Source organism: Peromyscus leucopus, chromosome 10 (genome assembly GCF_004664715.2).
Source record: "Peromyscus leucopus breed LL Stock chromosome 10, UCI_PerLeu_2.1, whole genome shotgun sequence".
NCBI classification, from domain to species: domain Eukaryota; kingdom Metazoa; phylum Chordata; class Mammalia; order Rodentia; family Cricetidae; genus Peromyscus; species Peromyscus leucopus.
Genome location: NC_051071.1, coordinates 59,037,160 through 59,058,973, shown reverse-complemented (window position 1 = coordinate 59,058,973; position 21,814 = coordinate 59,037,160). Strand labels below are relative to the sequence as shown.

The 21,814-nt window shown below is 41.0% G+C and overlaps 1 pseudogene; it reads left to right on the top strand.

The window, feature by feature from the left end:
• The first annotated feature begins 16,236 nt into the window (after window positions 1-16,236).
• Window positions 16,237-19,904, top strand: LOC114689527 (annotated as a pseudogene).
• Window positions 19,905-21,814: the final 1,910 nt, after the last annotated feature.

The following is a 21,814-nucleotide window of genomic DNA, read 5'->3' as shown; positions in this document are numbered from 1 at the left end:
AGATGTGTTGCATTCTTTTATGTTGCATTTGTTTAACTCTGTGAAGCTGTGTTACTTTGCCTGTCTAAAATACCTGATTGGTCTAATAAAGAGCTGAATGGCCAATAACTAGGCAGGAGAAAGGATAGGTGGGTCTGGCAGGCATAGAGAATAAATAGGAGCAGAAATCTAGGAAGAGAAGATAGAGGAGGAGAAGAAATATGAGGACACTGGTGGCCAGCCACTCAGACACACAGCCAGACACAGAGTAAAAAGTAAAGAAAAGATATACAGAAATAGAAAAAGTTAAAAAGCCCAGAGGTAAAAGGTAGACTGGCTAATTTAAGTTAAAAAAAAAAAGAAGAAGCTGGCTAGAAACAAGCTAAGCTAAGCCTGGGTATTCATAAGAAAGAATAGGTCTCTGTGTATTTACTTGGGAGCTGGGTGCAGCCCCCTAACCCCCAACGAATAAAGAGTAAAGGAAACCAACAACATATAATGATAGAGATTTAGTTAAAAACTACACTTGGTGGTAGCGGGAAAGCTGGTGCCGGCCGAACCAGAAGTCCCACCAGCAGTGGGCCACTGACAGGTAGACCACGGACGGGGCTGCAGATGGTAGTTAAAATATCAGTAGATTCAGGGGCAGCCACTATGCCAACGGAAAAACAACAGTGGTTCACAAGTTCCAATTAGAGCTGAGCACTCCACGGTCACTTTTTCTGAGCATTTTGATCACTTATAAGTCTCTTTATTAATTCCTGTTCACTGTGAGTGTTGTTGGGGTCAGGGACAGCCCCTAATGAGGGCTATGGTGGTTTGAATCAGAAATATCTCCCCTTGTCTGGGCCATTTGAATACTTGGCCTCCAGCTGGGGGTGCTGTTGGGAAGGCTTGGGAAGTGAGGTTTTGTTGGAGGAAGTGGTGTCACTGGAGACAGATTTGAGAGTTTAAAGACTTGTGTTATTCCAAGTTTTCTCTCTCTGCCTCATGCTTGCAATCTGAAGATGTGAGCTCTCAGTGTCTTGCTCCAGCTACCCTGTCTCCACTCTGCCATTGTCTTCGTCATTTTTTATTGCTGTGAAGAGTCACCATGTCCAAGACAACTCTTATAAAAGGAAGCATTTAATTCAGGGCTTTCTTGCAGTTCCAGAGGTTTAGTCCATTATTATCATCATAGCAGGAAGCATGCTGGGGAAGTAGTTGAGAGCTACATCCTGATCTACAGAGGGATGGGTGAGAGACTGGGCCTGGCATGGGCTTTGGAAACCTCAAAGCCCACCTCTAGTGACACACTTCTTCCAACAAGGCCACACCTACTTTAACAAGTCTACACCTCCTAATCCTTCTCAAAGACTACCACTCCCTGATAACTAGGCATCCAAATGTATGAGCCTATGGGGGCCATTCTTATTCAATCCACCAGTCAGGCTGGGCTTTTTAAAAAATCCCTCTAGGATCATAAGTCCAAATAAACACTCCTTTATAAGTTGCCTTGGCTGTAGTGTTTATAACAATAGGAAAGAAACTAAGGCAAGGGCTAAGAGCTCCATTAAACTAAAATGTTCAGCATCACACTAACCAGTGAACGAATAGTTTCTACGACATGTACCTGTAGCTGCAAAGCCCGTTTTGGCATACAAAAGTGACAGATTTATGGGATTCAACTAATAAAAGGAAGGACCTTTATGGTCTTTAAATACAATGTCAACCACTGCAAAAAACCACAAGGTTGTAAAAATCAGTCATAAATTTTTGTCACAAACTTGGATGAACAAAATGTCTCACTGATGGCAATCATTGGAGACTTGGAGAAATTTTTAGTGGTTATCTAAAATTGTATGTAGCCATTTCAAGCATATTAAAGTGTTCACAAGAAGTGAAACACAGACCTTTTTTATACTCTTTGATCCCTTTTCTCTGGAACCCTTAGAATTTGTGTACTTGCAGACATAGAAAATACTAGAATGATTGACAGGGGATGTAAGGAAGGGGAAAGAGATGTGACTGAGATAGTTGGTACAAGGTTTCTTATTGGTTTGATAAAAACATTTTTAAATTAAACCACTTCAAAAAGAATGTACATTAAAGGGGTGGATTCCATGGTGCATGGCTGATATCTCAGTAATAATAATAATAATAATAATAATAATAATACAAAAATGTTTACTAAAGCAAATGAAAGTGTGTCTCAGTAAGAAACTTAAAGCGTTTTGTACAAGGTAGTTTCAAATAAGTTCAAAGTCTGTTATTTCCCCCAGTGGTGTAAAGTTTAACCATCATGATAAATCTGTTGTACAAAGAAGACACAATAAATTTTGCACAAAGTCCCACATGGATCCATCTGTCTATCTTAGTGAGATATACAAACATTATTTTAGTGGGGGCAGGGAGGCAATAACATGAAGAAAGTGCTGGAAACTTCCATGTCACAGTATCCTCTCCTTTATAGTAAGTGTGAGACGGTGTGGCTCCATTAACTGCCCTTGAGGAACTTGGAAGGAGCATCTACACTTATGGAAGGTAGTTAGAGAAAAGATGGCAAATTCAGAAACAGTGTGACCACTTGGGGTTAGAAGCTGTGGGAACAATGGGGCTCAGCCCTTGTTGGGGCTCTTACAAACAAGGAGTTCTTGATGTTTTATTTAATTTAAGAAATAAAATGACCCTGGAAACCACAGCAAGAATTTGAGTCTCTCGGATGCCCAGTCATTTCCTAGTCACTAAGAGGGTCAGAACTTAGTTTTTACTTCTCTTAAAAGTGTTCCCTAAATCTCCAGCTATTTCTTTACTTACTCATTTAAAAATATATTCACTGGGGCTGGCAAGATGGCTCAGTGGGCAAAGTTGTCTGTTGCTAAGCCTGATGACCTGAGTTCAATACCCTGGTCCCACACGGTTGAAGGAGAGAACTGACTTCTGAACATTGCACAACCTCTGACTTTCACAGGTATGTTGTGGCATGTGTGCACCTCCAAGTACACACAAACACCCAAAATAAGTAAAATGCATGAAAAAATGTAAATACAATAAAACCACTGGATACTCATCGGCAACTATTCCAGGTTCAGGGAATACAGAAACAAACACAACAAAACAAACACCTTCCTCTGACCTCACTGGATGGACGTAAATATTTAAAGCATCAGACAAGAGTTACATATGTAGACTACCATGAGGAAGGAGGAAATGTAGTAGCAGAGTAGGAGAGACTCATGGCTTTGTTTGGGTGGATGAGGTGGGGGAGGATTTAGCTAGAAAGGGTCATGTGAGCAAATATCTGAAGGTGGTAAGTAACCATGGATGAGTCATAGACATTCCATCTAAAAGTATTCATTATAAAGATTCTGAGGCAGGGGCATATGGTATATTAGAAGAATAGCAAAGTATTTATGTGTCTTAGTGGGCTCCAAAAGGCCTGCTCATGCACCAGGTATGGATTCTGATTCTACTGCCAGGGGGCCCAAAGCAGATCAAGCTACATGGTTGTCTCACCATGCAGAGGGCCTAGTCCAGTCCCATGTAGGCTCCACAGCCATTGATCCAACTTTCATGAGTTCCCACTAGTTTGGTTTGGTCATCTCTGCAGGTTTCCCCATCATGATCCTGATGCACTTGCTCATAGAATCCCTCTTCTCTCTCTTTGACTGGACTCCTGGAGCTCTGCCTGGTGTTTGGCTGTGGATCTCTGCAACTGCCTCCATCAGTCATTGGAGAAAATCTCTGTAATGACAGTTAGGATATTAACCGGTCTGATCTCTGGGGCAAGGCTGTTCAGTTCAGGCACCTTCTCCACTTTTTCTAGTAGTCCAAGCTGGGGTCATCCTTGGGGATTCCTGGCAACTTCCCTAGCACCCAGTTTCTCTCTATCCCCATGATGTCTCCCTCTATCATGGCATCTCTTTCATGGAGTGGGAAACAATCTGACCTATTTCATATAGGACCTATTTAAGTTCTTGTTGACAATCATCAACAGTGGACAATGGCTGAGCCACCAGTTAGGACATACCTTTAACAATCAAGAAAAGAGATGACTTTGGCCTAGTTCAGAATGGTAACTATGAAGGTAGTGCTCTGTTTATAAGTATGTTTTGGGGGATAGAGCTAATAGGATTGTTATGTGAGTTTTTAGAGATTATGAGGTCAAGAATAATTTCAAGACTTGGGCCTGAACACTTATTTAATCAATCTGATTATTGCTTATCTCAGAATGATCCCTAGCTCTAGATCTGACCCCCATGGGGAAGGAAGTGAATATGTGAAGTCAAGGTGCTGAGGCCTTCATTTTGCTTTCATATATGCCTGACAATTAACTTTCTAGAATTAATATTTATTGACTTCCTGGAATTAATAGTTATGAAGCACAACATTCTTTTTAAGGATAGATGTACTAGGACACTATCATCCCCTAATAATATTACTACAAAATTCTATCACATAGGATATACTTTTTCTTTTCTTAACTACCTCCCATCTAGACACTTTAGTAAACATATTCCAAGGACTTCCTCTCCTTTGATTTAACAGCACCTTATAAAAATATAAAAAAAGGAAGTAATAATGTTTGAGTTGAGAGTTCACAGAACTCCACTCTTTGGCTGCCTGGCTTCTATCAATTGGTTCATGTTGAAAGTGGAAAGACACAAGCTCTAAAATGCTGTGCCTCATGTCTTTCATTAAGGAACCTGTAATTAACACTTTGGAACCCATATTAGTTCAGAGTTCAAGGTCACATTCAAAGCCCATGGATGGGTAAGGAGAAGATATTGTAGACATCAATTATCTTAGAGAACGTTCTTAATTTAGATGCTCAAAAATGGAAAAAAAAAAAAAAAGCAATGGCTGACATGTTCATGTGCTCCAATATCTGGGGAGGGGCGGGGGAGAAATAGAATGACTCACAGGAGGGTTATCTGACTTTTAGAAGGAGATTAAAACAACACAATTTAGCTATACATGTTGTTTTCTGATAAGGCTAAAGAGGTTAGAAGGGATTTCTTGCTTTTTTGCTTTTCGAATTCAAGTTCTCTCATCGGTCACCAAAAGAAACCGCACATTGCAAATGGCAAGGCTGACATTGATGCCTCATTAAGCCTGTTGTCCGGGAAGATTTCTTTTATGGTGATGAGTGTAAAAAATATGGTGACAAGGAGTAATAAACCAAAGAATGTCCAAGCTTCTTGATTCCTTTTTAATAATAGTTGTTTACTCTGTGTGTATGTATTTTTTTCAAACATGCTTGTTTGAACCTCTGTGTTTTTTTTTTTTTCTAAATCACTGTGTGATATACTGTTAGAAATAACCTTCAAAGGTGATTGGACTAAGACTTTACTGGCTTCTTCATATGTAGATGGAATAATAATCACACAGTGTTACCATCTCGTGCAACTTAGAAATGATCCTGCGGATGCCTGGGGTTCAGATCCTAACCCCCTCATCTTTTAACCCAGTAGCTAGGAGAGGTTATGTGTTCATAAGAAACTTAATATGCTGAGCGTACCATCTCCAGAAGTTAAACTAATAATGCCAACTGTGCTATTTCAGAACTGCTACCCCGTGGTTAAATTCAAATTTATAGATATTATTAGATTTCCTTTTAATATGGTAGCTGGGTAATCTTCCTCTTTTTTTGTGAGATGCTTGTAAAAAAAAATTACGTGTCTGGTCTTTCTGAGTTTTTCATTTGAGAGAGCTCTAGGATTTGCCTTGGTATCCTGGAGTGTGGAGCGACATTATGATTATGCATTATTTTGATGGCATCAGCTGGGAAGTTACTTTGAGGGATATCTATTCTGATGACTCAGAAGTGCAGGCCTTGTATTGGTTTAAGTTTCTGCCAGTTGCATGGAAGCATTTTTTTTTTTTTTTTTTTTTACATAAGTACAGATGCTGACAGTCCGTTCTTCCCTTTCATTATGTGATCCCAGGATCAAAGTCAGGTTCTCAGTTTTGACAGCAAACACCTTTACCCACTGATATATCTCATGTGCCCTAAACCTTGTAATTCTTGTCTGTGTGTCCCTAATTTAGGACAGCTCCCTCTCTGGGTACTCTCTGTCTCTCATTCTCACCTTGCAGAAAGGTGTGCAGAGAATTCATATATTTATCTGATAAATACAGGCTGATATGCTGCTACATGGCTGGCTGCTAGCTATGAAACGTGACCAATCCTCACACAGTTGTGAGGTGGTGTGGGAAACTCACCAGTGCTGTGGAATGGTCTGTATGTCAAATTGCTCTGATTGGTCAATAAATAAAACACTGGCCAGTGGCCAGGCAGGAAGTAGGTGGGATAAGGAGAGAAGAGAATTCTGGGAAGCGGAAGGCTGAGGCGGAGAGACACTGCAGCCACCACCATGACCAGCAGCATGTGAAGATGCCAGTAAGCCACCAGCCATGTGGCAAGGTATAGATTTATAGAAATGGATTAATTTAAGATATAAGAACAGTTAGCAAGAAGCCTGCCATGGCCATACAGTTTGTAAGCAATAAAAGTCTCTGTGTTTACTTGGTTGGGTCTGAGCAGCTGTGGGACTGGCGGGTGGCAAAGATTTGTCCTGACTGTGGGCAAGGCAGGAAAACTCTAGCAACACACCAGGGTGCAAGTTCAAGTGCTGTGGGAACAACTTGGCTAAAGGCAAAGAAGAAAACTTCCTGGATATAGTGGGATTTGTAAGATGAATTCTGAAGGAGGCTGCTGAACAACAACAATAATAATAATAATAAATAAATAAAAAGGTAAATAAGGATAAGAGTGTCTCAGATAAGCTGAAGCATTCTGGTCCTGAAGAGCTATTGTGTGGGATGCATCTGGCATATTTAAATTACTGGTAAGTATAGAGATCTTTTAAATAGTGGAACCTTTGGTTGGATAGAGCTGTCTTTAGTTCGGCTCAATTCTGCACTGCTGACTAGCTGATTGGCTCTGTATTCTACCTGATCTCGGGCTCCTTCCCAGTGTCTCCTTCCCTACTGTATGTCTATATTACTAATTGTCATCCAGAGAGGGGTTCAAGGAGTTGTTTCCTCCCCTTGTACGGCCAGGTCCTGCAGCAGAGTGTGAGGGGAGCACTTCCTGGAAAATTTAGTTAACTCAGTGGAATGCACCATCTTGATGGGGAGTCTTTCCATTTATCTCTAAGATTCCAACCAGGATCCCTGTTCCAACAGACATGAAGTGTCTGCCCCCCCCTGCTGTCTACACTCAGCCTCACCACTTTCCTTTTCTACAGTTGATTACAGAGTCCAGCTCACTGAGGTGAGAAGTCCATTCATTCTCCCCCATCTCCAGCCTTGCATTTACATGGGCAGTGTCTCCCCTTCTTTAGAAAGAGCAGTTTTTAGCCGGGCGGTGGTGGCGCACACCTTTAATCCCAGCACTCGGGAGGCAGAGGCAGGCGGATCTCTGTGAGTTCGAGGCCAGCCTGGGCTACCAAGTGAGCTCCAGGAAAGGTGCAAAACTACGCAGAGAAACCCTGTCTCGAAAAACCAAAAAAAAAAAAAAAAAGAAAGAGCAGTTTCATTTCTCTATGGAGTTAATATTCTTGTCTACCAGGTCTTGTCTCATTGCAGCTTTATGACCCTCATTACAGTTTTTCTTCAAATCATTTCTCTATCAGAAAATTACCCCCATCAGCTGACAGATACTTGGGAGCTGAATATATGTATTCTCTCTATATATTGTTTTAAAGTAGAAGGAAAGGAAAAAGAGAGAAAAGATAGAAAGGTTAAATGTAAGAAGGGAGAAAGTAGGAAGCCATGAAGGAGAGAGGGATGGGCAGGAGGCAAACAGAGCAGCATGGTCTCCTGGGTCCAGCAAGGGATGGCCTCCTCGCTCTCTCAATATCACTCATCCTAGCTTTACCGAAATTATTTTAAACACACCTGTTCCTTAACCCCTGCATTTGCTTTCATTTCCCCTTTTTGCTCTCCAACTGTCTTTTGATAGGCCATTGTCTATTAATACTTGTCAAAGTGAGTTTTGTTATCGTAACTGGCTTTCATGGCTACTCCTTTGAGGATTTGTTGATCTTTTTCTTGACTTTTATTCCTGTTTTTTTTTTTTTTTTTTTTTTTTTTTTTTTTTTTTTTTTTTTTTTTTTTTTTTTTTTGGTTTTTTCGAGACAGGGTTTCTCTGTGTAGCTTTGCGCCTTTCCTGGAGCTCACTTGGTAGCCCAGGCTGGCCTCGAACTCACAGAGATCCGCCTGCCTCTGCCTCCCAAGTGCTGGGATTAAAGGCGTGCGCCACCACGCCCGGCAACTTTTATTCCTGGTTTTAAAAATGGGGTTGGAGATTTCTTTTCAATAAAGAAAAGCATGGGTGGGAGATGGCACGTAGTTAAAGTGCTTGTCGCACAATCCTGAGGATGAGAGTTCAGATTGCCAGACTTACGTGAATGTCAGGTGGGTGTGGCAGCCCACTCGTGGTTCCCATGCCCAGAAGGCAGAGATAGGAGCAGGCTGGCTAACCGGACCAGCCATATAGGCAAACTCTGGGTTCAACTGAGAGACCTTGCCTCAATGAATAAGACGGAGAGTGATTAGAAAAAAAAAAGTTCTGGCCTTGCATCTCCAGATACATGTGCACATACTTGTACAAAAATGCAGGCACACCTGTGTATATGCACACACTCAGACACCCCCCCCCAAACACATATATACATGAGGAATGAATAAATGTGTTGTTGGTTGTTTAATGCTTTTTTGGGGGGCCCACCACCCAGCTCCCAAATAAATCACACAAGGAGACTTATTCTTAATTATAAATACCTGGCCTTAGCTTGGCTTGCTTCTAGCCAGCTTTTCTTTCTTTCTTTCTTTTTTTTTTTTTTTTTTTTTTTTTGGTTTTTCGAGACAGGGTTTCTCTTGTGTAGCTTTGTGCCTTTCCTGGGACTCACTTGGTAGCCCAGGCTGGCCTCGAACTCACAGAGATCTGCCTGCCTCTGCCTCCCGAGTGCTGGGATTAAAGGCGTGCGCCACCACCGCCCGGCCTAGCCAGCTTTTCTTAAATTATCTGGTCTACCTTTTGCCTCTGGGCTTTTCCTGTTCTCTTACTTCTGTAAATCTTACTTTCACTCTTACTCCGTGTCTGGCTGTGTAGATGGCTGGCTGGCCCCTAGCGTCCTCCTCTTATTCCTTTCTCGTTTGTTCGTCCTCCTTTTCCTCCCCAATTTCTCTTTTTATTTCTTCTCTCTGCCTGCCAGCCCCGCCTATCCTTTCTCCTGCCTTCCCATTGGCCATTCAGCTCTTTATTAGACCATCCGGTGTTTTACACAGGCACAGTAACACAGCTTCAGGGAGTTAAACAAATGCAACAGAAACAAAAGTAACACTCCTTAAAATAATATCCCCCAACGTAAATGGATGAATGAAAGTTCATTTTGTTTCCCCCTCAGTCGTAAGTGATTTTCCCAAGGTCTTCTAAGTTCATTTTCATTAACTTTTTACGTCTCTACCCTGAGAATTCCCTCACTTTTTTTTTTCTACAATGTGTTTTTGACCGTTTCCACCTCACCTTCCTTCTGGCTGTGAAGTTGCCTTAGCACCTCCTCTGCAGGGTACCCCTCCCTTCTCTGTCTTCAGATTTCCTTTTCAGACCTTGCTGAGCCCACTGCTGGCTAAGGAGGCCCGGCAAACTGGTAAGGCAGCAGAAGTCCCATGCTAAGGCATGATTGCTGTGAGTTTGGAGCCAGAAGAACTACATACTGGCTTCAGGGCAGAGTGGGCTACAGAGGGAGACACTATCTAAAAATAAAACCACTCTGAAATGAAAGAAAGAAAATGCCACGTAGGATTGATAGGCTACCTAACACTCCCCACTCATCGTAAAGGGCAGGATGATTGTGGTTGTCTTTGAAAAGAGTCCTTCACTCTCTTTGCTAAAATATAAACTCAGCACCAACTTGTGAGATGCTAATCGAACACCCATTTAGGACTGATATAGGAATCAACACTATGGGAGTGTGGAAGGGAAGGGGTGAATTCCGCCAACAGAATGTAGGGGTAGAGGCAGCAAACATTTAATAAAGGGTTTAGTATAGGATTTTAGTGGTGCTTAACACATGGATAGGAATGACCTTGTGGAAAGCAGAGGCAAGGACTCCAGCTAAATAGACTTTTAAGGTTTTAAAGGAGACTGTGGCCAGACCAGGCCTATAATAAATCTAAAAGCACTAGGTAATCTAGACGCTTCAGTGGAAAAGAGACTTCCAAGTAAGATCTGCTACTGAGCAGTTGTGGCACATGGACATTATGTGCTGAGTCATCTACTTTATTTAAACATCTTGAGATCAAAATGTTGTGCTTCCCCCCCCCCCTTTTTTGAGATAGGGTCTCATTATGTAGCTCTGGCTATCAGGAAATCACTATATAAACCAGGGTGGCCTCGAATTCACAGAGATCTGCCTGACTCTGCCTCCAGGTGCTGGGATTAAAGGCACGTGACACCATGTCTGGCTATGATCAAAATCTTAATCTAGTCTGAAAATAAAAATGCTTTCATTCAAACATCCAGAATAACGTTTAATGAAACAAAAAACTGGAGCTGTGGCTTACCTGTTGACACATACAATTAACCATTAGACATGGGTTTTCTTCAAACTACAAATAGACATTAAAATAAAACCAGAGTAAAGACCTTACATGCTCTAATATTACAGTCTGAAATCTAGGATCTCCAGCTAAAGAACTGTGAAAGCTCCTATATACAAAGAACTTAAAATTACACACACACACACACACAGAGACAGAGAGAGACAGAGAGATAGAGACAGACACAGACACAGACACAGACACAGACACAGACACAGACACAGACACAGAGACAGGTAGGGGCTCAGAGGAGGCCTGGTCCATATGATCTGTCTCCCTTTGTCCTAAAAGAATGTTAAAAAGTTCCCAGTTACAAGTTCTGAGCATTTACTGCCCATTGTAACCTAAAGGGTAGGGTCTAGAATATACTTTCAACAGTTGCCTTCATTTGCTGAACAGGCAGAGTTGAGAAACAAAGAAGAGAGCTACTTACCAGTCCTGGCTAGTAGATGGCAGCTCTGAGCCTGGTACTGCTTTGCCTAACACACCCTGGCGTTAACTCTGCCTCTGAATATTTATTATTTAAATTCACCCAGGGTAGAATGTTAAATGCTCAGTCTAAATTGCATCATCTATCACCTACATGACACATTGACTGAACCCATATCCAATGCAGGAAAGAAACATTACTTTATTTATTCATTTCTTTGACATAAATGATGCTCCTTAAAAGTGACACTTACTAAAGTTCCATAAATAAAATTTTATTTCAAATACTCTGGAGAAGTTCATGGTTAAAGGAGCCTGATGACAGGCCTTCTATATTTTCTACTTTCTTATGATCCTTTTATTATGAGGCTACCAATGATGTACCACATGTACTCTGGGCTGATGATTTCTGAGGGGTCCTCCCCAGACCCTTGTTTGCAAATGAATCTATTGCTGTCATTAGTATATGGCCTTTATGAGAATTTTAGAAAAAGGTTTCTTTGATACAGTTTTATTAAACTAGCTTTTAACAAGTGCTAAGACAGAGGCTTATCTTTCTTAGGGCCTTGATTTATAGTTTATACTAAATTTCTATAATTCCTTTGGATTAATATTTCCTTGTGTTAACTTTTTACAATAAAATGGAATGAACAAAAATGAATTGACGATGGTTGGGTGGCCAGTCTCCATTCTCAGCTTGATGAGATCGAGAGTTCCCCAGGAGATAAAGCTTCCCGACATATCAGGGAGGGAGCGTCTTCATTAAGGACGTGGGAATACTGCCTTAACTGTGGGCAGGGTCATTCCCTGGGCAGAAGTCCTAGATGTTGACACATGGAGAAAGCGAGCTGAGGACTAGCATTTCTTGCTCTCTGCTTCCGTTTGCACATGTTATATGACCAGTTCCATTAAGCCTCTGCCACGCTGACTTCCTTGCCACAGCTGACTAGAACTTTGAACTGAAATAAACACTTTATTCTCTAAGTTGCTTTTGTTAGACAATTTTTATCACAGCAACAAGAAAACAACCAAGTCAAATGGTCACTGTGCTTTTGTGTCATTTTAAAACTTAGCACCTATGGCAATTTTTACTCATCATTCTACCTACATACATAGGTATGAGTGACAGGTCATTTTGTTTAATATTAAGAACACCAGGATTTGCTTCACTTTCTTAGCTTAGGTTCTGTGACCTCTGGTAACATCAACATCCAAAGACCTCAGTGTCCTGAGGAGATATTGGGTCAGATGACTTACCAAAAACAAAACAAAAAACAAAAAATGAAAAAACAACTAATTGCCTGTAATTGTATGACTTAGCTCTTGTTTTTTCCTGTTATACTCTATAATTTTCAATGATGTCAACCGAGAGGCTGTCTTAGGAAATGTTTCATATGCATCTAAACATTCGTTATGGCACTATAAGGAGAAGTTTCTTCATTATTGGCTTCAAATTTTGACTTAAAGTTTTACTGACAGTAGTGTTTATAATGTGTTTTGGGTTTGGAGAGTTTCTTCTTCTTAGCCCAGTGTTCATCTATTCCCATTCACCTGTACTATGGATACTTAACGCAGTTCCAAATCCTCTTTTTCTTGACCCACTGAAGACCCTTGTCTCTGATGACTCTGACCAGAAGTCCCACTTCTGGATGACATTATGCGACAACCGCTTTTATTTTCTTTTCTGAAACTTACCTAGGCTAAAAAAGTACAAGGGACGCAGATCAAAGTTATGTTGTCTTACTATTTTGAGTGATTTACCATGACTGCTTTGAATTATGTGCTTCCAAATCACTTGTTTCTTCGGTAAACTATAGCACTAAAATGAAGCCATATGTCCACATGTAACTTATAGACCTTCAAAAAATACTCATGTATATATGTCTCCTTATTTTGTCTTGTATTTGAAATAATGTGCCTGGTTGTGATGTGGCCTGACAATATAAAGTTTTTAATATCTGATATTTTAATAACCGATAGTAACATCTATTCTATTATAATTAATACAGAATAAGTAAATAAGTTAATATCTGTTAAGAGCATGAAGCATTTCATTCCATGACTCTGTGTTACTTCGATTAAAATGCCGCTGTTGATAGGGTGTTATAATATGTATGTACGCTATATTTGATAGTACTTGTCCTATGAGAACAGCATCTCTCTTACTATGTTATAATTTCTTGGTTTTGGAGACATTTTACAATAGTATTTCTCAGAATGTAATATAAGAATTAGATAATAGGGCTGGAGAGATCGCTCAGCAGTTAAGAGCACTGGCTGCTCTTCCAGAAGACCCAGGTTCAGTTCCCAGCATCCACATGGAAGTTCACAACTGTCTGTAACTCCAGTTCCAGGGGACCCGACACCCTCACACAGGCATATGTGCAGGAAAAACACAAATTCTCGTAAAATAAAAAAAATAACCTTAAAAAAGAATTAGATAATAACCACAATGATGAGATATCTTTACATGCCAGTGGAAAAATGGTAGATTGGCAGAAACCAAAAACTATATACTTGAAGACACCAGCCTGAAACCTAATGTTGCTGGGTCAAACCAAAAATAATATAGAATCAGAAAAAAAGCAAGAAATACTGTGCAGTTGATATATTGTACACCCCAATAAACTTACCTGGGGTCAGAGAACAGAACAGCCGCTAGATCAGACATAGAGGCCAGACAGTGGTGGCACACCCCTTAATCCTATCACTTGGGAGGCAGAGATCTGTCTGGATCTCTGTGAGTTCAAGACTACACTGGAAACAGAACCAGGTAAGGTAACCAGAACACACCTTTAATCCCAGGACCTGAGATCTTATGTCTTGCTTGGGAAAGACACGTGCCTTTAATCTCAGGAAGTGATAGCAGGAAGCAGAAAGGTATACAAGGTGTGAGGACCAAGGTTTTTTAAGCTTTTAGGCTTTTTAGCACCAGTTCAGCTGAGATCCCTTCTGGGTGAGGACTTGGAGGCTTTCAATCTGAGGAAACAAGACCAGCCGAGGAGGTGGCAAGGTGAGGTTAGCTATGGCTTGTTCTATCTCTCTGATCTTTCAGCATTCACCCAAATAGCTCTGGATTTTTTTCTATTAATAAGACCTTTTAAGATTCGTGTTACAACACTTCAGTAATTCTGGGATAAAACCAAAAGAAGTCTTTCCAAATTCCAACAAGTTCATTGGTTAAACCTCTTTGTTAAAACAAGTACAGACTAGTCTCCCTGTACTGAAATAATAGGCTTGGTATAATTTATGACGAGAGAAGGGAAGTTACACTCGAATGGTTCTCACCAATATACTAAGCATCTAGAAGGATTCCTCAGGCTTGCACAGCATGGCCACTGTGAGCAGTGTCCCCACAATTGGTACATAGTGGAGACACGAACCTGGAGGTGGAGGTCCGTTTCAAAGAGTAAGAGAGTGTGGAAGACATTCCCTTTCTCATTTCTTCAGCTATTCCAGGACAGGCAGGACCATCTGCATATATATTTTTTTAATCTCTGGAAGTGGCTCAAATCTTTTACCAGCTTCCCTTTCCAGCTGTTTTGAGGACCCAACTCTGCTGCTGAAAGCTCGTCATTGTGCATTTCACTGGCAGCCTGTCCGGGCAGCCAGACCACACTCACCACGCTCTACAATTACCCATTCACTTGCCTTTTGATCGAGTTTCCTTAATCTTCTCTGGCCTGACTTCCTCTTTGCCTCTAGGCCCCCGACCTTCATTTTCGTAGAGTGTCTTCCCTAAACATGTAATTATATTTTCCAAAGCCCTTAGAGACGTAAACCTTTTATAAGGTCTCTCATCAGTTTTACAACTTAGAAGTGTCTCCCAGCCATCTCTGAAATTTAATCAAGAAAGGAGATAGCAGCTCTGTGGGTCCTAACTTTGTTCTAAGTCACCCAAGTGCCTCTTGTCACCGCGGCATAAGAAAGCCTACTTTTCTTTGGGGTACGGTCAATTAGTAAATGTGAATGGCCTCTGTTCTCCTAACTCCAACGCAGAACTCCCCTGGCCTTCATTTCAGTGGGGCTGAGTTTCCACTGAGTCCCAGCTTCCCTTCGCCATCAGCATGGTCTTGAACAGGCTGCTCTGTCTCTTTAATCTGGTCCAGTGAAAGCGTTTTGATACTTTCAGTTTCCTGCCTGGATTACCATTCTTATTTCATAATAATTCCTCAGATATCAGAAAGAAATCAACCAGATCAGTAAATTGTGTGTGTATTTGTGTATGTCTATGTGATAAATGTGTTTGTGTGTGTGTGTGTTTCTGTGTGTGTTTGTGTGTATATGTGTGTGTATGTGTGTGTGTGTTTCTGTGTGTATATGAGATAAATGTGTTTGTGTGTGTCTATGTGATAAATGTGTGTTTGTGTGTTTCTGTGTGTGTTTCTGTGTGTATATGTGATAAATGTGTGTATGTGTTTCTCTGTGTGTGTATATGTGTGTGTATATGTGTGTGTATGTGTGTGTCTATGTGTGTATGTGAGATAAATGTGTGTGTTTGTGTCTCTATATGATAAATGTGTGTTTGTGTGTGTGTATGTGTGTGTTTGTGTGTGTATATATGATAAATGTGTGTGTTTCTGTGTGTGTATATATGTGTTTGTGTATGTATGTGTGTTCGTGTGTGTGTGTGTCTATGTGATAAATGTGTGTTTGTGTGTCTATGTGATAAATGTGTGTGTTTTTGTGTGTGTATGTGTATTTGTGCATGTGCGTGCGTGTGTGTGTGTGTGTGTGTGTGTGTGTGTGTGTGTGTATGTGTGTGTGCATGTGTATTTATCCCATAGCATGAATGTGGAGCTCATAGGACAACCTAAGAGAGTTGATTCTCTCCTTCCACTAAAGCTGTGTTCTTACTTCCAATCACTCACTAAAAATCAACTGGACAATGTAAAAAACTCCTGCCGGGTTCCATGCACAGGAATTATGATTTCATTCACCTAGAGATGAACTAGTCAAAAGGATTTTGTAAATCTTTGGTTGATTCTAATTTGCAGTAGGTAGTCTGAATCATTGCCTAAGATTCTCAGAGGTTTTTGTTTGCTTGTTTGTTTGTTTGTTTGTTTTATTAAATCAACTCTTCTGTTTTTGGAGTCAGCAAGCACTTTCTGGAAAACCACTTCCTGAAAGACTGTGTCTTATTACTAAAATAAATGTTGTCTGGTCTGTGCCATGCAAGGAGATCTCAAAACAACGGGCAAGCAGAATATTCATGCCACAATGCAAATAAAGACGACAATGAAAATCCACCTGAAGTGGGACAGAAACCCAGGTGAGTCACCGGTTAAAATTCTCTAGGGATTATGTCTGACTTCATTAGGCTAATGTGTGCACACAGCGAATGCTGTCAGAAGATTCCACATAAGGTAAACAATAGGAACAAATCCCAGGATCAGAATACTACCATTGTCTTAATGTCCTCAAGGTCTCTGATGGTGACACTGCTGTCGCCACCACTGTGACCTCATTGGCCTAGATTGACAAGACTTCTTGGAAAGAACTCACATTTATTGGTTTGTGTCCAAACCAATGCACATCAACACTGATTTACTTGGAAATAACAAAGGGTATTTTGTAGCAACAACAAGATACCTAATATGGTTGGTCTGGAGACTAGGATCTGGCCATTGTTCCTAATTTTGAGAAAAGGTCTCCAGCAGATGAAGCTGATCCTCCTGTCTCCACTTTCAAAGCTCTAGGATTACAGAGTGTGTGGCTATATCCAACTCATTCTAAAAGCCCTTCAGCATGTGTATGGACACAGCAATGGCTGTTAACTGAATTTTTTTTTTTTTTTGGTTTTTCGAGACAGGGTTTCTCTGCGTAGCTTTGCGCCTTTCCTGGAACTCACTTGGTAGCCCAGGCTGGCCTCGAACTCACAAAGATCCACCTGGCTCTGCCTCCCGAGTGCTGGGATTAAAGGCGTGCGCCACCACCGCCCGGCTCGTGTTAACTGAATTTTTTATTGCATTAGTGTATAAATTACTTAGTCTTGCCAAACTATTCTAGAAATGATAGATTACTTGGCATGTAAATTATAAAGCTACCTAAAGAACCCAAAGTGTAGAAGATTGAATGTGAAAAATCAATCGGTCAACGAGTCCCTGGTTGACTTCTTTAATTTAGGAGCGCTGTCTGGGATCCTAAAAGCTTATACATGTGGAGAGTCTCAGCACAGTGCTCACAAGGGGTGACAACACAGGACGGGAGCCTCACATTCACAGAACCTTCACAGAAAGACTAATTGAGCCCTTGACATGCCAAGAAGGACAGCCCTGGGGATATGACACGTGTTACCTCTTATGTCTAAAGTGACAGCTCACTCAAGTGTTTCATTTTAACAGTACAGTTTTTGAGCATTTAGAGTTGCCTTCTTTAGTGCTACGCTGAAATAATCCCTGTGTGCTATCTCCAGAGAGCTTTTAAAATCAAAGTATCTATTCAAAGATTTTTTTAAGGCAAGATCTCAGGTGCCTCAAGCTGCAAGAATGTTTTAAAACAAAAACTAGTGGAATAGGAAATGTTAACAGTCCTTAATTACATACCAATTCCCCAAACAAAGACAGGGACTTTACCAAACCTGCACACTGGGATGGAATGATACATACACATGCCTAGTGGATTTCTAGGAAACTGTTTTTAGAGGAGACCAGCTCTGTCTAGGTTTATACAGACAAGATAAAACCCAGTGTCTTCTTCTTCTTCTCCAATTGACCATAAAAACTTCTCTCAATGTAATCAAACCAATGTCAATGTAACATAATCTCTCACGTGATTACAAGATAATAATTAAACGATTTTGAACTTTGAGCCCTTTTGTTTTCAATAGTTTATGAATGGGAATTATTTTATTTAGACTACAACTAACTCTATAGATGTATTACAACACATCTGATTAAGGTGAACAAATCTGTCTTCAAACCACAGCAGAACCTGAAAGACAGGTTTGAATGAAGGATGGAAATGTTGAAACTCGAGACAGTTTTTTACAATTATTTATTTAAATTATTTATTAAATTATTCTTTTAAGTTAAAAAAAACAAGTGAAGAATAAATATCTTTTCTTTGTTCCTAGAACTTTTGTCAGAAACTACTGACTGTAGCTGAAGTCAGGTCACAGACAGTGAAAACACAAAGCCACAGAGTTTAGGGGAAGGCAAAAGCTATCTTCTGAAGTCATTAAAATTCAACTTCTATTGATGAGGAATCGTAACATACAGACTATCCCTCTGGAGCAGGAAGCTCTCGCTATTTCCTAAATCTTGTCCAGGAGTTTCTCTGAAGCAATTACAAGGGTGTATCATCTAGTGAGTAGTCAAAGATTTCTATGTAATCGAGAGGCAAGGCTGCTTTCCTCTTTATCCAGATGCATCCATGGAGTGGACGCAGCCATCATATTATCCCAGTTTAAAATGAATCATCACAGGCACTATTCTGTTTTATTTCATTTAGTTTTATGTTCATTGAGCACCATTCAGACCTATAATTCAGCTCACTGAAGAGCTTGTTGTCAAGGAGTGCCCTAGGAAGGAACATTCCAATCCTGGACTGCCCTGGGTTTGCAGTCAGTCTGCTTTTGGCTGTGAAGAGCCAGTGTCTTCTGGATGAAATAATAAAATTAAGACTAGGGACCAAAAAAAAAAAAAAGCTTTGGATTTGCCCTTTCCTGTAATAGATGGCAATTAGCACCCCCTAGAGGCTGTCCTAATAGTTCCACCTCCTTAGGCCTTGGATGTCCATGAACTCAATGAGATATACCTGCCTCTGCTTCACCAGTGCTGGGATTAAAGGAGTGTGCCACCATGCCCTGCTAGAATTATACCTTTTAGTTGAACCTGATTGTGGTGACATGTTGAAAATGGCTTGATTGGCTTGCTTACCTCTCATCCTCCCCCTATAGAAATCTGAATCCACAGAGGTGTTTAGCAGGCACACAATGTTAGTTGGAACCCAATGCTACATTTGGCTTATAGCTGTTAACAGTGTTGTTAAATCCTCAATTAGAAATAATATCTTTAGGGAAAAGGTCCCACAGAGCTGGGTGTGACTTCACCAAGGAGCAGACTACTGGGGGATATTCCATCACACTGTGAACCTTGCGTTTGCATTTGCATTAATTAAATAAAATTAACCTTGGGTCAAGAAGCTGAGTTAGCAACTAGAATAGATAGAAAGTAATCATAGAGCATCAGAGGGCATCTGGAAGAGAGAGAGATGGCTTTGTGGGAGATACTAGCAAGAAGAGTTAGTTAGGTGTCACTTAATCTCCCTGAACTAGCAGGTTTTCACCCCAGCCTTTGAGTCTCAAGTTTCATTTATAAACAGAATGATAGAGATTTAGTTAAAGTTACCTTTAGCGGCAGTGACAGCCACAAGAATTCTTGCCAGGCTTTCGGCCTGAGTGGCTGGGCCTCTGTCAGAGAAGCGGGCACGTAACTGCAGAGTCACAATTGCTGGCTGAAAAAGCAGTAGATCAAGGTGCAGCCACTGTGCCAAAGTTAAAGCAACACCAGACCCCAGAATATAAGGAGGCCTTCCAGCTGTTCGACCAGAGAGGTGAGAGCAAAATCCTGTACAGCAAACATGGGGAGGTGATGAGGGCCCTGGGCCAGAACCCTACCAAGGCCGAGGTGCTCAAGTTTCTGGGAACTCCAAGAGTGATGAGGTGAATGTGAAGGTGCTGGACTTGGAACACTTCTTGCCCATGCTTTGGTCTGTGGCCAAGAACAAGGACCGAGGAACTTATGTTGAAGGCCTTTGGAGGCTGGCAAGGGACGGAATGGTACCGTCATGGATGCTGCAATCCATCACCGCCATGTCACATTGGGTGAGAAGATGATGGAGGAAGGAGTAGAGAGATGCTGGAGGCAGCGCATGAGCTCAGCAATGGTTGTATTAACTCTTAAGAGCTCGTAGGGATGGTACTGAATGGCCGAGGCCATTCCCATATCTCAAGCTTGTGCCTTGCCCAGTGTGAGATTTCGATGTGGCCTGGAGACTTCCTAGGCTCCCTTATTACACTACCTTGCCCATTTGGTCTCTTTTGGATGTTTGCCTTCACCAAATTAATTTGCTCTTAACCTGCACCCCCCCTCCCCCAAAAAAACCCAGACACATATATATTCAAAGCAAATTGTGTTCTTTTTCTTCATGGAAGCCTATCAAGATTCTCCCTTCAAAATCCATTATAGTTAGTAGTTCCACGGAGATGGATTCTGACGACAGGATGCAGGGAGGAGTGGTGGGTACCGTGTCTCTAAGTCAGGCACCTAGAAATTTCCTGTACGGTGTTTTTGTTTGTCATTTGTTTTCCCTATCCAAGGCCTCCATGGACAGAATCTGGAGGTCTTAGAGAACAGAAAAGCTACCTATCTGTGTAAGTAAGACCTCTGTGTAAGCACGAAATAAATGGAGAATATGTCAAACTACTGCATTTTTGCGTTACCCTTTTAAAGATAACTAAGTTGCTCTGACTCACACAGAAATTTGTATAAGGAATGGGAGTCCCCATGTTATCTGAAAATAGACAATTGGCTTGGTGGTGTCAGAATGATAGAAAGGAAGGGATGCAAATTCTTTAGTGACTGACAACCGGAAGCAGACTCTGTTGCAAGTGAGACCTAGGAGATAGGCTGGGAAATGTATCACCAGTGTAACTGGTTGTTAATGGACGCCTTTACTAGGACACTGGAGGAAGGAGACGGGCAAGCTCACATAAGATTTAGCTATTTTCCCCCTTGCTATTGTCTCAGTGCTGGGCCCTGACTATGCTGGGCAAGCGCTCCTCCACTGACCTACATTCCAGCTTATCTTTGGCTGGTTTGAAAGCAAAAGTTAAAGAGATCACTGTAGCCATAATTTATCAATGATGTGTATACGTATATGTATATCATTTTTCTGAGGCAGGGCCATACTCTTAGGCCTAGATTGGCTTTAAACTGTGGCCATCGCCCTGTTTCCCAAGTGCTGGGATTACACACATAAGTCACTGTATCTGGTTTAGCATAGCTATCTTGAAAATATTTAAACCCTTTCAAACAAGATTTTGATTGGAAAATCTGGAAAAACCGAAAGAGAATTTAGATCCTATACAGTCCCTCCAAATGAAAGACAACTATTGCTAATATTTTGTGGATTCCTTTACCTGGGAATTTGTACACTACTCACTCATATGCCACATAAAGAAGTATCAAACAGTGCAAAGAGATTTGGAGCTCCCTCACCCAAGTTGTTACAGTGAGCACATCAATACTCTTTTAAGCAATAAATGTATACACTCAGTCTATGGATTTATTTTAATTCTAATTAAGCTTATTATGATTTGTTAAGCTTACAATTGACTACTTATAGTTATAAACTAAGAACATTCTTAAATATTCTTAAAGCTAAACATTTCATTCTAACATATTTCTAGAACAGGAGTTTCTGAGTCAAATAATGAATGTATTTTTACGATCATCCAGAAAAAAATGTACTTGTTTTCTGATGGCAGTGCATGAGAATGGATATTGTATTTAATTTAGAAAGTCCTTCAAACTTGTTTCTCTGCTTTGCCCCCTACCACCTGTTTCCCAGAGTTGATCTACTTTCCAGAGTGCTAACATGTAAAAATGCAGACGAGACCACATCAGTTTTTTTGAGTCAGATCCCTTCCCAGGAGTCTGTGTCTTCACCACACCTCCTGCCCTATTCACTGCAGCAAGCACACACATGCTCGCCACTAACTGGAAGAAATCTGACTTCTTTCTCAGGGCCTCGGCATTCGGCCTGCAAGTCTTTCTTCCCACACTCATTTCATTTCCCCATCCCTTGTATC